At 41.4% G+C, this 15,271-nt stretch overlaps 1 long non-coding RNA gene across 1 annotated transcript in view; it reads left to right on the top strand.

The window, feature by feature from the left end:
- The window catches only part of LOC102973332 (uncharacterized), a 28,040-nt gene that overhangs the window by 6,489 nt on the left and 6,280 nt on the right, over window positions 1–15,271 (top strand). Inside the window, exons 4-5 of the long non-coding RNA XR_447514.4 lie at window positions 11,844–12,259; window positions 12,820–12,942. This is a non-coding gene — a long non-coding RNA (uncharacterized lncRNA). The remainder of the gene's footprint in view (window positions 1–11,843; window positions 12,260–12,819; window positions 12,943–15,271) is intronic.

Here is a 15,271-nt window from a genome sequence, read left to right as displayed (position 1 = left end):
TATCCCCATATCTCCTCCCTCTTGCATCTTCCTCCCACCCTCCCTATCTCACCCCTCTAGGTGGTCACAAAGCAACGATCTGATCTCCCTGTTCTATGCGGCTGCTTCCCACTAGCTATCTATTTTACATTTGGTAGTGTATATATGTCCATGCCACTCTCTCACTTCGTCCCAGCTTACCCTTCCCCCTCCCCGTGTCCTCAAGGCCATGCTCTAGTAGGTCTGTGAATAAAACACAGGAGGTTGACTTTTATTCTGCATGAACAGGGAACCATGCAGGGTTTGGAGGTACAGTGTGGCATTTTATGGCTTACAACGTAAGAGGATTCCTCTTGTGCTCTGCGGAGACTGGGCCGTGGGAGAGCCGGATGGAAGCAGCAAGAGCTTTGGGAGCCGTGGAGGGCAGTGATCCTGCTGAGAGGGGCCGTTGGCTGCCACTTGGGAAACAGCAGAGGAGGTGGTGGGAAGAGGCCAGATCCTGGAAACATTTTCAAAGTAGTGAGTAGGCTTTCCTGACAGACTGGATGTGGCATGTAAAAGAAAGGGAGGGGTTAGGGACGACCGGGCGGCCCGAAGGCTGGGGTCGTGATGGACTGGGTGGGAAAGCCGCAGGGGAAGCTTTCTGGGGGGAAAAGAGCAGGAATTCAGTTTGAACATGTTCAATTTGAAACATCTATTAGACATCCAAATGACTGTTTAATCAGTATCATCTCTAGATGGTACATAGAGCCATGAGTACGGATATGTTATTATGTGTTTGCTTGTGTATGTGTAAAATACCTCTTTTCTAGACATACACAAAAATCTGGTCATTCTGGTTGCCTGTGTAGGAGAGAATTGAGTGGCGGGAGATCAAGTGTTGAATGGAGCCTTAGCTTTCATTGTACATCAGTTTAAACCTTTTAATTTTGAACCATATGAATACATTATAGTAACAATATAATGTTTAAAAATAATAAAAATTACAAGCCATATTATAAAACTCCTACATAACGTTGCCTAAACGTTTTTTTCCTCGTTGTTAAAAAAAATTTTTTTTAATGCTGAGAAAAGGATAGATTAGGTTTACTGATTCCAAAGACATTTATTGAACCTCTATTATATATGATACTGAAATTTTTTTATTTTTTAATTTTATTTATTTATTTTTAGCTTCATTGGGTCTTCGTTTCTGCGTGCAGACTTTCTCTAGTTGCAGCGAGCAGGGGCTACTCTTCCTTGCGGTGCACGGGCTTCTCATTGTGGTGGTTTCTCTTGTTGCGGAGCATGGGCTCTAGGCGCTCGGGCTTCAGTAGTTGTGGCACTTGGGCTCAGTAGTTGTGGCGCACGGGCTTCATTGCTCTGCGGCATGTGGGATCTTCCCAGACCAGGGCTCAAACCCGTGTCTGCTGCATTGGCAGGCGTATTCTTAACCACTGCACCACCAGGGAAGTCCTAAGATACTGAAATTTTTAAAAAATTAACACGGTATGGTCTCTTTTTAAACACAATAATGTGTTAAATTTGAGTGTAAATCTGCCTGTCTGTTGGAACTAATTAGTAGCAAAAGCTACAACTTATTAGGATTAGGAAACAGCTGATTTATAAAGCACAGCTGCTGGGGGTTTTTTTGAATACAATAGAGTCAGTAAGTATCGCATGGTTATTTTGACCCTCAGAAAGGATTCAGAATTATTTTATGATCCAAAACTAAATTAAATAGCCAAAGATAAGAGTTGGTCGTAGATTTTCTAGAAAAATAATACTTGATCTACCTCTTTTAATTCTTGCTCAGTACTTCCTGATTTGTGTGTGTGTTTGGTTTGTGTTGTTTTGATGCAGAAAAGTACAGAGAATCGTATAAGAAACGCCTATACGGTCCACTATCCAGAATTAACAAATATCAACATTTGGTCGTTGTTTTAATCAGCTCAAAGTGCTATAACAAATTTTCATAGTCTGGGTGGCTTAAACAACAAACCTTTATTTCTCATAGTTCGGGAGGCTGGGAAGTCCAAGATCAAGGTACCAGCAGATCTGGTGTCTGATGAAAGCCTACTTCCTGGCTTGTAGATGGCTATCTTCTCATTGTATCCTCACATGGTGGAGAGCAGAGAGAGGAAGCAAACTCTTATGTCTCTCTATTATAAAGGCACTAATTTTATTCATGAGGGCTCTATCCTTTTGACCTAATTACCTGTCAAAGGCCCCACCTCCTAACACCATCACCTTGGGGATTAGGATTTCAGCATGTGAATTTGGGGGAGCACATTCAATCCATAGTTTGCTTTATATGCCACATTCATGCCACAGTCATGCCAGTCATGCCACAGTCATGTTTGCCTTATATGTTTAATAGCGCATATAAAATACTACAAATAAAATCTGAGTCTTCTTTGTTCTTCTTTCAATCCCATTCCTTTTCTTCCTTAGAAATAACCACTCTCCTAAATGAGTGTGCATCCTTGCAGTCCTCATTTTACTACACATTTGTATTTATAAATAACATATAAACTTTAAATAGATACTACTATTTTGTATACGTTATTCTGCAACTTGCCTATTTTCACCTAACATAATGTTTTTGAGATCTATCCATGTTGATACATGTCACTGTCTTATTATCTAGAGAGAAGTGAAATCATGGCAATTTTTATTTGGTTATTTTTCATAAGGAAACCATACAGGAACTGGAATTGGGTTAATTGCTAAATGCCCTGAAACATTAAGACTGTATTCCCAAACTGTATGCCAAGTTGCCCCAGGCGCCGTAGCAAACTCACGGGGGTGAAGCAGGATATTTTTAAATTTCAAGGAAAACACAGTGACGTTTGTCAGATGCCACACAAACTACTACTATTAGTTGTTTAGACCTATTAGGTACTTGATTTAGCCTAGGTCCGGATAGTTAGGCACTTCTTTTGGCCTAGGGAATGCCATGAAGAATTATGGAGACACTAAGTTCATTAGGAACTGAGAAAGTTCGAGAATCTCTACATTAAGAATGAGAAACCCAGGAACCTGTGTTCTGGATCTGGCCCCGCTACCTGGTGTAAAACTACAGCAATTACAGGCAGAGTGCCTATGAGAAACTGACCAGCCCAGCCTTGCAAACCTCAGTCTACTTCGTTAATAAAAACAGTAAGTGATGGTATAGAGCACCTAGGAGGAATAGCGTAGTGTTTTAAATCTTTGGCAAACTGCCTAAGATGAGTATCTAAATTACTTCAAATATATGGTTTTCACCAAAAATGCCCCTCAGACTATGATAAACCTTAAATGTGCATTTAGCTATTTTCTTGTGCTAGGGGTGGGGCAGGCACTCAGGAGGGTCAGGGAGGGGTACGGGTGTTGAAGAGGAGAAGACTTTGGGCATGGTTTTTAGTGAATAACAAATCAGCCAGCTTTTATTCATAAGCCTATTTCTAAAGATTTGACCTATGAGTCATTCCTTCTGAGAGACCAGGAACTCAGCTTGAGGAATATTATTGAATACTACTTAACCCCCATTTCATCTCAAAGGACAGCATTAAGGACCCTGATTTAAGGATGCTTGCATTCCTACTTCGTACCACTAGGGGCGCTGTCAGGGACACTCAGGTTTTCTGCAGAGGGAGAAGGTGATTGAGAAGACAGGAAAGGTGACAATGTCCTTGTCCTCCACCATGGACACATCACATCCTCCGTAATCCTAGGACCAAGGCCACCTACCTTGCTTCACTGCTCCCTATTTTCTATAAACTCAATGTAGTATTTCTGCCACCATATACATTTATTTCTATTTAAATATAAAGAGCCTGTAAGAGAAAAAAAGGATTGTTTATAAAAGTTCATAAGGATAGGTTCTAACAGTCTTCAAAAGGAAACATGAAAAAGGCTGGGTTTGAAAGGAAATTGCTGAACTTGAAAAGAGAAAAAAAAAAGCAGTAGATTTTTGAGAGAGTGACTTTTGATTTTAACAAAATTAATTTCTTATGTTGCTAAGAAATCTGAGCCACAAATATACTGCCTTTTTTTCCTGAGTAAATGATATCCGTCTCCCAAAGGACCATCTGTGGTCATTATGATGTCACCTTCGCAGAAACCTGAGGACATTAGTGGATTAGATGTCTTGAGTCTTAATAAAGCACCGATAACATTTAAAAATAAATGATTGTATAACCTATTCTTACTTTCTTTGTAGAGAGGGGCACTTCCAAGAAATATCATCACCATATTCTCTTTCAATTATAAACAGATTCAAATGTAATTTTTTCCAGGATGTTAACATCACATTTTAAGACCCATTACAGAGAAATAAATAATTCAGAGTGTTTTCTGGATTACTGGAATCTAAAAGTAAAGCCAGCTTTGAGGTCATGTAATAGTTTTACCAAACCTAAAGCCATCCTAAAGGTCAGCATCAGATTCATAGTCATGTTTGCCCAGTCCTTCTGTGATTACAAGCACTTGAATAAGTGCCTATGGCAGATATTTTTATTTTTCCCAGAGCTAGGATTTTAGGTAGAGAAACACCTGGCAGTGGCATATCAAACATCATGTCAGAAATGCTAAGATACAATCTGGTATTAAATAAGGATTTGACTCCTAAATGGAATGGAAATATAAAGGAAAGGAATTTTTAATCAAAAATTTTTCAGGGCTTCCCTGGTGGCGCAGTGATTGAGAGTCCGCCTGCCGATGCAGGGGACACGGGTTCGTGCCCTGGTCCGGGCAGATCCCACATGCCGCGGAGCGGCTGGGCCCATGAGCCATGGCCGCTGAGCCTGCGCGTCCGGAGCCTGTGCTCAGCAACGGGAGAGGCCACGGTGGTGAGAGGCCCACGTACCGCAAAAAAAAAAAAAAAAATTTCAGATCTTAGATAGGAAATCTAGGCTGGAGGTGGTAGGTTTGGTCATTCATTAAGCACTCATGGAAAACCTGTTGTGTAGGTTCATAGGGACTACAGAGATATATTGGACAGTAGTGGGAGAGGATGGGTTCATAAACAATGATAAGAAGAACACAATTCCAAATCTGGGGAGTACCCCAATGGAGGCATTAACAAAAGGGTGCAGGAGTTCAGAGAAATGTAATCTCTAGTTTTGATCTGGGCCTTGAATGACCAGTCCAATCTCAATTGGCAGATTTGGTGAGAAGTTGGATAATCCAAACAGAGAGAAGTTTAGCAGGAAAGGCAGAGTCAGGAAAATGTCATCTAATATGGTCCATAAAGTGTGGGTTGTGAGAAATAAGGCTGGCGAGAGGTCAGGGTTAACCACAGAGGCTCTCGAACACCATGCTAGAGAACTGGAATTTATTTGCTAGGCAATAGCGTGATTATGAACATCTTCAAAATGGATCAGAGAAAGATGTCCCCAGTAAAAATAAAGAGCTAAAGCAACCAAGTGATCCTCCAAGTTCACAATGCAGGAAACTCTTTTGTTGTCAAGAGACACTTTCCTATTTAGAAAAAAGAAGAGTGAAAGCTTTTGCTATCATTTTTCACTTTTGTAACTCAGAACACTGTTTTCTAATGGGGTTTTGAGAAGACCCAAGGATTAACAAAATGACACATTTGCAAACAGTAAAGTCCTATTTATTTAATTTTTTCTTAAGTAATAAGAACAACAATTTACATGAGTGGGAGAATAATATAACATTCAGAACATGGAATAGAAGCGTTTTATCCTATAAGAACTGATGCTAAATAACATTCTCCAGACAAAGTGAGAAAGAAGGAGAGGCAGGATGGAGTGGGGGAAAAGAGATAGAAGAAAGAAACAGGGAAGACAAGAGGAGAAAGAAAGATGAGGAAGAAGGAAGGCGGATTGATGGAGGTAAAGAGGGTCCTTAGGAGAGAGACACATGGTGAGCAGGTGAGTAATGCTTAGGTACATGGATGGCAGGAAGCTTCAGGATATCCCTGATCTGTTCACTTCTCTCTGCTGTGACCACTTTCTCTCGTCTTCCATCACTGACACCCTCTCCAAAGTTCTGAGCTGGGTACTGCCTGCTCCTCTCCGAATCAAGGAATAAAGAGAACCTAAGCATTATATTTAGGTCATAGATCACAAGATGACAAGCTTCCTGATGGCCAGTGAATGGATAATGATCTTAGGAATTGTCTACTTTTGCAAAAGACTTCATAGATGTATAATTTTACCGCAAAGACATTTCACTTTTCAAAGCGCCTTCATATCTCTTATCTCCTTTGAGCTTTCAGTTATGTAGAACAAGCATTCTCCTCCTTTTACAGATCAGAAGAGGTAAAATGATTGTAGATCTTCCTGAGTAAGTGCTATTCATCTCCCCAAAGACCATCTGTGGCCGCTATGATGTCACCTTGGTAGAAACTTGAAGATATGAGTGGATCAGATGTCTGGGGAGTGAGTGGAAACTATCTCAAGTCTCGATAAAACACCAGAAACATTTTAAAACCAATGATTATATAACCTCTTCTTGTTTTTGTTTTTTTTTTTGAGGGGAGTATAGTTTATGGTAGTGAAAAAGGTACTAGGCTGAATCAGAAGATCTGAGTTTTAATAGTAATAATGATATTATTAGCTAATAAAAATAGCTGTTTAGTGTTTAGTAAGCACTTATGGCAGACGCTGTGCTAAACCCCATATATGCATTATTCCCTTCCACCTCCACCACCGCTGTATGAGGTCAATGCTGTTTTTTGATAGGTGATGCAACTAAGGTTTAGAGAGCTTAAACAATCTGGCCAAATGTTTTAGTTCAGGCTCTGCATCATTCTGTTAATAACCTTTTTGGGCCTCTACTTTCTTCATCTGTAAAATAAGGCCACTGAGGTGATCTGAAAAAGAATGAAGATGTAGTTTATGCATCAAAGGAAGAGTGCCTGTTACACTACGTCAGGAACTGCTGAACTTTTTCTGTTATGGATCAAATATGATATTTAGGCTTTGCAGGTCCTACCATCTCTGTTGCAACTATTCAACTCCGTTGTTGTGGAGCAAAAGCAGCCTTAGACAGTGCTTACTTAGGATGAGCATGGCTGTGTCCCAATCAAACCTTATTACGGATACTGACACTTGAATTTCACAGAATTTCACATCACAAAATGTTATTGTTCTTTGTTTTTTCAACAGTTTAAGTATAAAAATCCTTCTTAGCTTGCAAGCAGTACATAAACAGGTAGGGGGATGGAGTTGGCCTGCGAGCTGTCATTTGCGGACCTTTACTTTACATGAAGATCTCATAGATATCTGTGTCTACAGAAGCTTTTCTTAGAAAACAGTTGCATCTAAAAAATAGACACGACCGATAACATTATTTCTTTTTTTTTTTTTTTTTTTTTTTTGTGGTATGCGGGCCTCTCACTGTTGTGGCCTCTCCCGTCGTGGAGCACAGGCTCCGGACGCGCAGGCTCAGCGGCCATGGCTCGCGGGCCCAGCCGCCCCGCGGCATGTGGGATCCTCCCAGACCGGGGCGCAAACCCGGTTCCCCTGCCTCGGCAGGCGGACGCGCAACCACCGCGCCACCAGGGAAGCCCCTGATAACATTATTTCTACATGATCAGGAAGGAAATGTTTTTCAAACAGAAGAAACTGTTCTATCTATTCTTGTCAGTAACCACTGACCCTGCAGAGCCTTGTACTTTTGGTGTGCACCATATTAGAGGGAATTGCTGGACCACGGTGAGCGTCTATCTATCTATCTATCTATCTATCTGTCTATCTATTCTGACCTAGATGGGGTGGATTGTAGAGGCAAATACCAAATTTATTCTGGAGGTAAGCTCCGGAGAAAAATCTTCTAGGTAAAGCATTGTTGCCAGATTCAGAAATAGTTGGTTTTAAAAAAAAATAAGGGCTTCCCTGGTGGCACAGTGGTTAAGAATCCACCTGCCAATGCAGGGGACACGGGTTCGAGCCCTGGTCCAGGAAGATCCCACATGCCGTGTAGCCACTAAGCCCGTGCGCCACAACTACTGAGCCTGTGCCCTAGAGCCCGGGAGCCACAACTACTGAGCCTGCGTGCCACAACTACTGAAACCTGCGCGCCTAGAGCCCATGCTCTGCAACAAGAGAAGCCACCGCAATGAGAAGCCTGTGCACCGCAACGAAGAGTAGCCCCTGCTCACCGCAACTAGGGAAAGCCCACGTGCAGCAATGAAGACCCAATGCAGCCAAAAATAAATAAGTAAAATAAATTTATTTAAAAAATAAAAAATAAAAGCGTTACATAGGCAGTTGGTGAAATTAATGAATAGCTTTTTGAGCATCTACAGTTATGGGTCTGGTTCTCCTCAAGGTAGCCAGGCTCCTGGCAGGTTTGGAGGCAGCATTAGCAGGAGTGGTTACAAGTGTACTGTCCTCGGTTTTGTCTCCACATGCAGTCTTCCTGGTGGTTATTAGCACCCCAAATTACAGTATCTGGAAACAAAATGTGCATCCGTGCCCCCTAGTCCGTGCTCGGGGGCGCATTTGCACATGCACACTGGCTCGTCCGGCTGTGTTCCTTCCAGACTCCATTCATTTTGCTGGCTTCTCTAATCTCTCAGGCATCCCGGTGTGAGGATTCCTTTAATCTCTTGATATCCTGACCAAAGGAGTTAGTGTGTGACCATCTACTACCGTATCAGTAAATATCTTATACAGACATTCAGTTTGGGATGTTGTCCGCTGAGGCTTAAGAACAGGTCTCATTCCTGGAGGACTGGCTGAAGGGGAGGCATCTCCCCTTCATCTCCAATGTCCATCATCTGTGGAAAAGGCAGGCCCTCATAAAGGAAACAGGAATTCTGAATTCTGTCTCACCCCACGGGAAAGTCCCACCTCCTCCTGGCCCCAGCCCTCTAAGGGCCTGACTTTGAAGAGGAAAGGTGCCAGCGGAGTGCTTTTGAGTGGTAGACACAAGGATGGATAGCAGGAAGGAAAGTCAAGTCTCCACTCTGTTCAAGACTTGGAACCAGTCTTGGAACCTGGCCACACCTTGGAACCAGATTATGGTCCTTTTTGTTATGATGTCTTTATTTGTGTTATTACCCTGCACTTTGGTAAATTCTGGTTTAAATGTTCCAGCCTTGCTTCAAGATTGCCGCAGTTTTAAAAGCAAGCGTGTAAGAGCTGAGGTGTTAAAAGGGGAGCAGTGCCCCCCTGAGGCCAGCTCATTGCTGGCATTAGTAACCAGAGGGATCCCCAAGGGCCTGTGCAATCCTCCTGGGAGATTACAAGATTAGGAGTCCGTGTTCTCTAAGGCAGGCCATCTTCATCACTGTGTGTTCTTCACAATTTCTAAATCCCTTTGCAGATAAACATCCTTTTATACAGTAAGTGTGAGACGATAGCATATAGGTTAGGCTTAGGCTGGAGTCTGTGTGACCTCAAGTAAGTTACTTCATCTCTCTGTGCTTCAGTTTCCTCATCCATAAAATATGTATAATAGTACCTCTCTGAAATGACTTATTCAAAGGATTCAATGTGTTAATATATAAAAATACTTAGTGTAGTGCCAGGCTCAAAGTACAGCCTCAGTATAAGTTCTCTGTTGTAGTCTCTTGCCAGACTTGTTTTATATCAGGCTGATTAATGGGACCAAACAATCCTCTTCCTTGGGTATTCTGATTTCCTGGAAGATTAGTAAACCGTAGTAAAACTATACACATGAGCTCCTAAGATTCTAGCACCAGGCTAAGCACTATAAAACTCAAAAGAATTTTGCAACAGTTCTTGTCCTCTGGGTGCTCACAAACAAGTTGGAAAGGCAGATGCATGGGTTTAACTATGGCTCCACTGCTTAATAACCTTGATGATATTGGAAAAAGTCTTTTTTTAAGCTCTCTAGGCCTCAGTTTCCTCTTCTGCAAAATGCAGATTATGATAGTGACTACCTCATAGGGTTAATATGAGAACTAAATAAGTTCATTAAGGTAAAGTGCTTGCAACAAAGTGCTGGCATATGGTAAATGTTAGTTTCCTAGTATATATCACCGTGAAGCAGTGCATGTGTGATGAAGTACCAAGAAGAGGGGTGCCTCGGGGATAGAGCAGAGGTCCACGCCGCTTCATGGACCTTCATGGAGGAGGTAAGAGTTGAGCTGAGGTTGCAGGTTGGGTAGCATTGGGACAGGCAAAGGCAATTTCAGGGAAGGAATAGTGTTCCCCAAAACACTAAGAAGGAAATTGGCAGGGACATTTGTTATTACAGACCGCTTCATTAATTCCTGTGTAACAGAAACTTCTTTGAGAATTGCAATGTGTAACAAATGGATATAAATGCTTAACAAGTATTTTCTGACTTGCAAAAGAGACAAGGAGCGTACTGTGGGTTACTTCTCACTTAAAGTTATGTTGGCTTCTTAAATTCTATAAAATTCTTAGTCTAGATTATTGGAGCCAAGCATATGCAGTTATGTAGTTGGAAAAAAATGGAAGAAATTGTAGCCGTAGGATCCTATTTCGACAGCAGGTGGCTCCCTAGCATATAGGTAAGAAAAGTGGCCCTGTGGTCTACATAGGGATCATTTAAGTCATTTGAGTAGTTGTCACATATTGTATATCATTGAGGCTGAATTTGGAAGCAGTTCTTTGCATTGATTTTTTTGCATTGATTTTTGTATGAAAGATGACATTCATGGAGCAGGAGGGAATTTCTTCCTTCTTGGGAGCTATGCTTACCTCTGAGGATCACAATCTGATTACTGTTCTTTCTGGGAATGAAAGTCAGATACTTGGCAGTATACATTCCCTCTATTCCATCATTGAAGGACTTTAATAGCACCTCACTTATACATGCTGGGAGCATCACAAATTTGGACTTCCCACCCTTCCGACATTAAACTACAATTTCTGTAACAGCACCGACGACCCACCACTCACCTTTCATCACTTCTTTTTTTAAAAAATTAATTTTTATTGGAGTATAGTTGATTTACAATGTTGTGTTCGTTTCTGCTGTACAGCAGACTGAATCAGTTATACATATACATATACCCACTCTTTTTTAGATTCTTTTCCCATATAGGTCATTACCGAGTATTGAGTAGAGTTCCTTGTGCTATACAGTAGGTCCTTGTTAGTTACCTATTTTATATAAAGTAGTGTGTATATGTCAGTCCCAATCTCCCAATTTATCCCTCCCCTCCCCCATCACTTCTTGATAGTTTCGCTCCACAGACCTCAGTTTCCTCTCACTCGATATCAGAAGTAACAGTCTTTCTACCAAGTTGGCCTCCTGACACCCACAGGTATAAGTTCAGTTATACCCTGGTCAGCTCAACCCACTGTCCCCTATCATTTCTCCACCTCAGCTTGAGCTTTGCTACAGTTTTCTGTTCCAGGGTGCTGCTGGAGAAAGTCCACAAATGGAGCAAATCTAGGCCACTGTAGATTTAAAATAACAGAATTACAGGGCTGAGGGTTTACTTAGGGCTCCTCTGGTTCATACACCTCTTCTTACGGTTTTCTAAAATGAGGAAACCAGAGAGGTTACTTAGTCTGTCAATTCCACTTTTGCCTCTGTAGAACAGTCTTTTTTATCTTTTTAGTGTTTAGAAAAGTTTTTTTAATTGAAGTATAGTTAATTTACAATGTTGTGTTAATTTCAAGTGTACAGCAAAGTGATTCAGCTCTTTTTCAGATTCTTTTCCATTATAGGTTGTTACAGGATACTGAGAGTAGTTCCCTGTGCTCTACAGTAGGTCTTTGTTGTTTAACCTATTTTATATATAGTAGTGTGTATCTGCTAATCCCAAACTCCTAATTTATCCCTCTCTCCCTTCCCCTTTGGTAACCATAAGTTTGTTTTCTATGTCTGTGGGTCTGTTTCTGTTTTGTAAATAAGTTCATTTGTATCATTTTTTTAGATTCCACACATAAGTGATGTCATATGATATTTGTCTTTCTCTGTTGTAGACCAGTCTTAACTCTCCCTTCCCAGCACACCCTATGGACTATCTGACTTATTACACGGGCCATACCCAGAATGTTCTATATCGGACTGGCGGGAGCAGCAACATATTGGAAGGAGCTGAGGACTTCTCTAGAAGCTGCATTCGCATAGCTCGCTGCTCTTTCTACTTAGATGTATTTATTGGGGAAGGAGGATGCCCCTAAAGAACTTGTCGCCATGCCACCTCTGGTTCCAGTACTGTGCAGTGCTCCTTGGCCCTCCAGTCCAAAACTATCACTGTGAAGTTTGTTTCAATGAGAAAAGGGCAAGAGTTGAAAACTTTTATCTACACAGAATCTGCACACAAATATTTATAGCAGGTTTATGCATAATTGCAAAAACTCAGAAGCAAACAAGATGTCCTTCAATGGATGAATGGGTAAGCAAACTGTGATACATCCAGATAATGGAATATTATTGTTGCTGATGGAAATAATCAATAAACAATCTATAATAGGAACAGAAAAGAGTTTTATCTGAGCCAAACTGAGGATTGTAGCCCAGAAGACAGCCTCTCATATCTCTGAGGAACTGCTCTGGAGAAGCATGGTTTTCACCATAGTTTTATATCTTGTCAGAATAAAGAACATCAAACAAGTCAGAGATGGATTCCTTCAAGTTTTCAGAAAAACAGATCAGCATGTACACAACTAGTCAGTATGGCCTTGGCACCTGGGAAAGAAATCTCATCATCAAAGGAGTACCATCATTGGCATCCAAGGAAGGGAGACATTGAACTTTATTTTTAACAGGGACATTCTTTACTTCTGGTCAAGGTGCCCTTTTCTTTAAAGCAGATGTACGACGTCTGTTTGATAGGCCTCAAACAGGCTGTTTTCGTTAGCATAAAATTCAAGTTAAATTATGTATAAGCCAGGATGACTTTCCCTGTACCTCAATACGTGAAAATTTCTTTCATCATTATTCAATGCTAAAAAGAAATCAAGCTATCAAGCCAGGAAAAGAGATGGAGGAAACTTATATGCATATCATTAAGTGAAAGAAGCCAGTCAGAAAAGCCTACATGCTATATGATTCCAACTATATGACACTCTGGAAAAGGTAAACCTAGAGAGACAGAAAAAAAAAAGATCAATGGTTGCCAGGGGCCGGGGGAGGGGATTAGGGGAAGGAGCTGGAGGAGGGGAGAGGGAGGCATAGTAGGTGGAGTGCATGGGAGTTTTAGGGCAGTGAAACTATTCTGTGTGATAGTGTAATGGTGGATACATGTTATTATCCATTTGTCAAAAGCTGTAGAATACACAACACAGTGAACCCTAATGCAAACATGGACTTTAGTTAATAATATTGTATCAGTATGGGCTCATCTGTTGTAACAAATACACCACACTAATGCAAGACGTAGGGGAAACTGGGGGGTGGAGTGAGGGGTATATGAGAACTCTCTAAACTTCCTGCTCCATTTTTCTGTAAACCTCATGCGTCTCTAAAAAAGAAAGTCTAATTGGGAAATCTCTGTGTCTTCCTTTCAATTTTGCTATCAACCTAAAACTGCCCTTAAAAAGCCTTTTAAAAAATAAAATAAAGTATATTAACTAAAAAACAAGTAAATGTAGGGGGCATCCCTGGTGGCGCAGTGGTTAAGAATCAGCCTGCCAATGCAGGGGATGCGGGTTCGAGCCCTGGTCTGGGAAGATCCCACACGCCACGGAACAACTAAGCCCGTGGGCCACAACTACTGAGCCTGCACTCTAGAGCCTGTGAGCCACAGCTACTGAGCCCGCGTGCCTAGAGACCGTGCTCCACAACAAGAGAAGACCCGAAATGAGAAGCCCACGCACCACAAGGAAGAGTAGCCCCTGCTCGTCACAACTAGAGAAAGCCCGTGCACAGCAATGAAGACCCAACGCAGCCAAAAATAAATAAAGAAAATTAAATTTAAAAAAATAAGTAAATGTATAAGAAAGGAAGAAATAAAACAGTCATTCTTGGCATATGATATCATCGCATACTTAGAAAAGCCGAGAATCCACAAATAAATTATTAGTAGAATTAATAAGAGAGTTTAGCAAAAATCAATGCACAAAAACCAATGTAATTTTACATGCTGGCCACAAACAATCAGAATATAACAAAAGATGTTCAAGTCGTCTATGAATAAAAACTTAAAACTTTATTGAAAGAGAGTTAAGGCCAAAATGTATGAGACATTTTATGTTCAGTAATAGAAAATTTAAAGGATAAAAAGATTTAAACATGCTGCCCAAATAGATCTATAGATTCAAAACAATTCCAATAACTATCCCAATAAGTCTTTTTCTGGGACATGAAAAGATGATCCTAAAATTCATAAGGAAGAGCAAAGTCCAAGAACAGAAGGAGGATGAGGGCAAAGGAAGTCAAGGGCCAAGGGGAATCGGAGAGGGACTTACAGATCTAGATGATGTCCTTCAGCAATGAGAGACGTCTCCGGTCAGAGAGTTTTGAAGGACAGTGTTATGGACTGAATGTTTTGTCCTTCACAAATTCTTATGTTTATGTTAGCCCTAACACCTAATATGATAGTACTGGGAAGTGGAGCCTTTGAGGTATTAGGTTCAGATAAGGTCATGAGGGTGGAGCTCCTATGATGGCATTAGTGCCCTTATAAGAAGAGACATCAAAGGGCTTGCTGCCTCTCCACCCTCGATATGTGGACACCAGGAATGTCTGCAAACCAGAAAGAGAGCTCTCGCCAGAACCTGACCAGGCTGGCACCTTGATCTTGGACTTCTGAGCCTCTAGAACTATGAGAAATAAACGCCTTTTGTCTAAGCCACCCAGCCTGTATTTTGTTATAGCTGCCTGAGCTAAGACAGGCAGCAATGGTTTGGGGTCTTTTACAGCTACAATGTTTGTCTTATCTATGGCTAGCAGATATTCGTTGCAGTTTTGTGAGAGGCAGGCAGGCAGGCTCTAAATGGCTAAAAAATATGCTTGTTTGGGCTCTATTTAATGCAATTGGATGTGTAAGAATTTGAGTTTGGCACTGGCAGGCTTTGAGCTAAGAGTCCAAGCATATTGTGAAGAAGTAAAAAACATAGGGGCCAATAAACAGGGGCTGTCGTTAACTGATTATATAACCTAAGATACTCCTGAGGAAGAATCAGGCGGGGGGATGATGCCTCTCAGACGCATAGCCTCATCATACAAATATTTCAATTAAAACAGTGTGGTATTGGTTTAGGGATCACCCAATAGACCAATGGAATAGAAGAGACAACCTAAACATTGGCTCATTTATTTAAGAAGATTTGATTTTAAAATTGGTTCTGGGGCTTCCCTGGTGGCGCAGTGGTTGCGCATCCGCCTGCCGATGCAGGGGAACCGGGTTCGCGCCCCGGTCTGGGAGGATCCCACATGCCGCGGAGCGGCTGGGCCCATGAGCCAT

This window comes from Physeter macrocephalus, chromosome 10 (genome assembly GCF_002837175.3).
Source record: "Physeter macrocephalus isolate SW-GA chromosome 10, ASM283717v5, whole genome shotgun sequence".
NCBI classification, from domain to species: Eukaryota; Metazoa; Chordata; class Mammalia; order Artiodactyla; family Physeteridae; genus Physeter; species Physeter macrocephalus.
The sequence above is the reverse complement of the archived record's forward strand: the minus strand, read 5'-3'. Positions and strand labels throughout refer to the sequence as shown.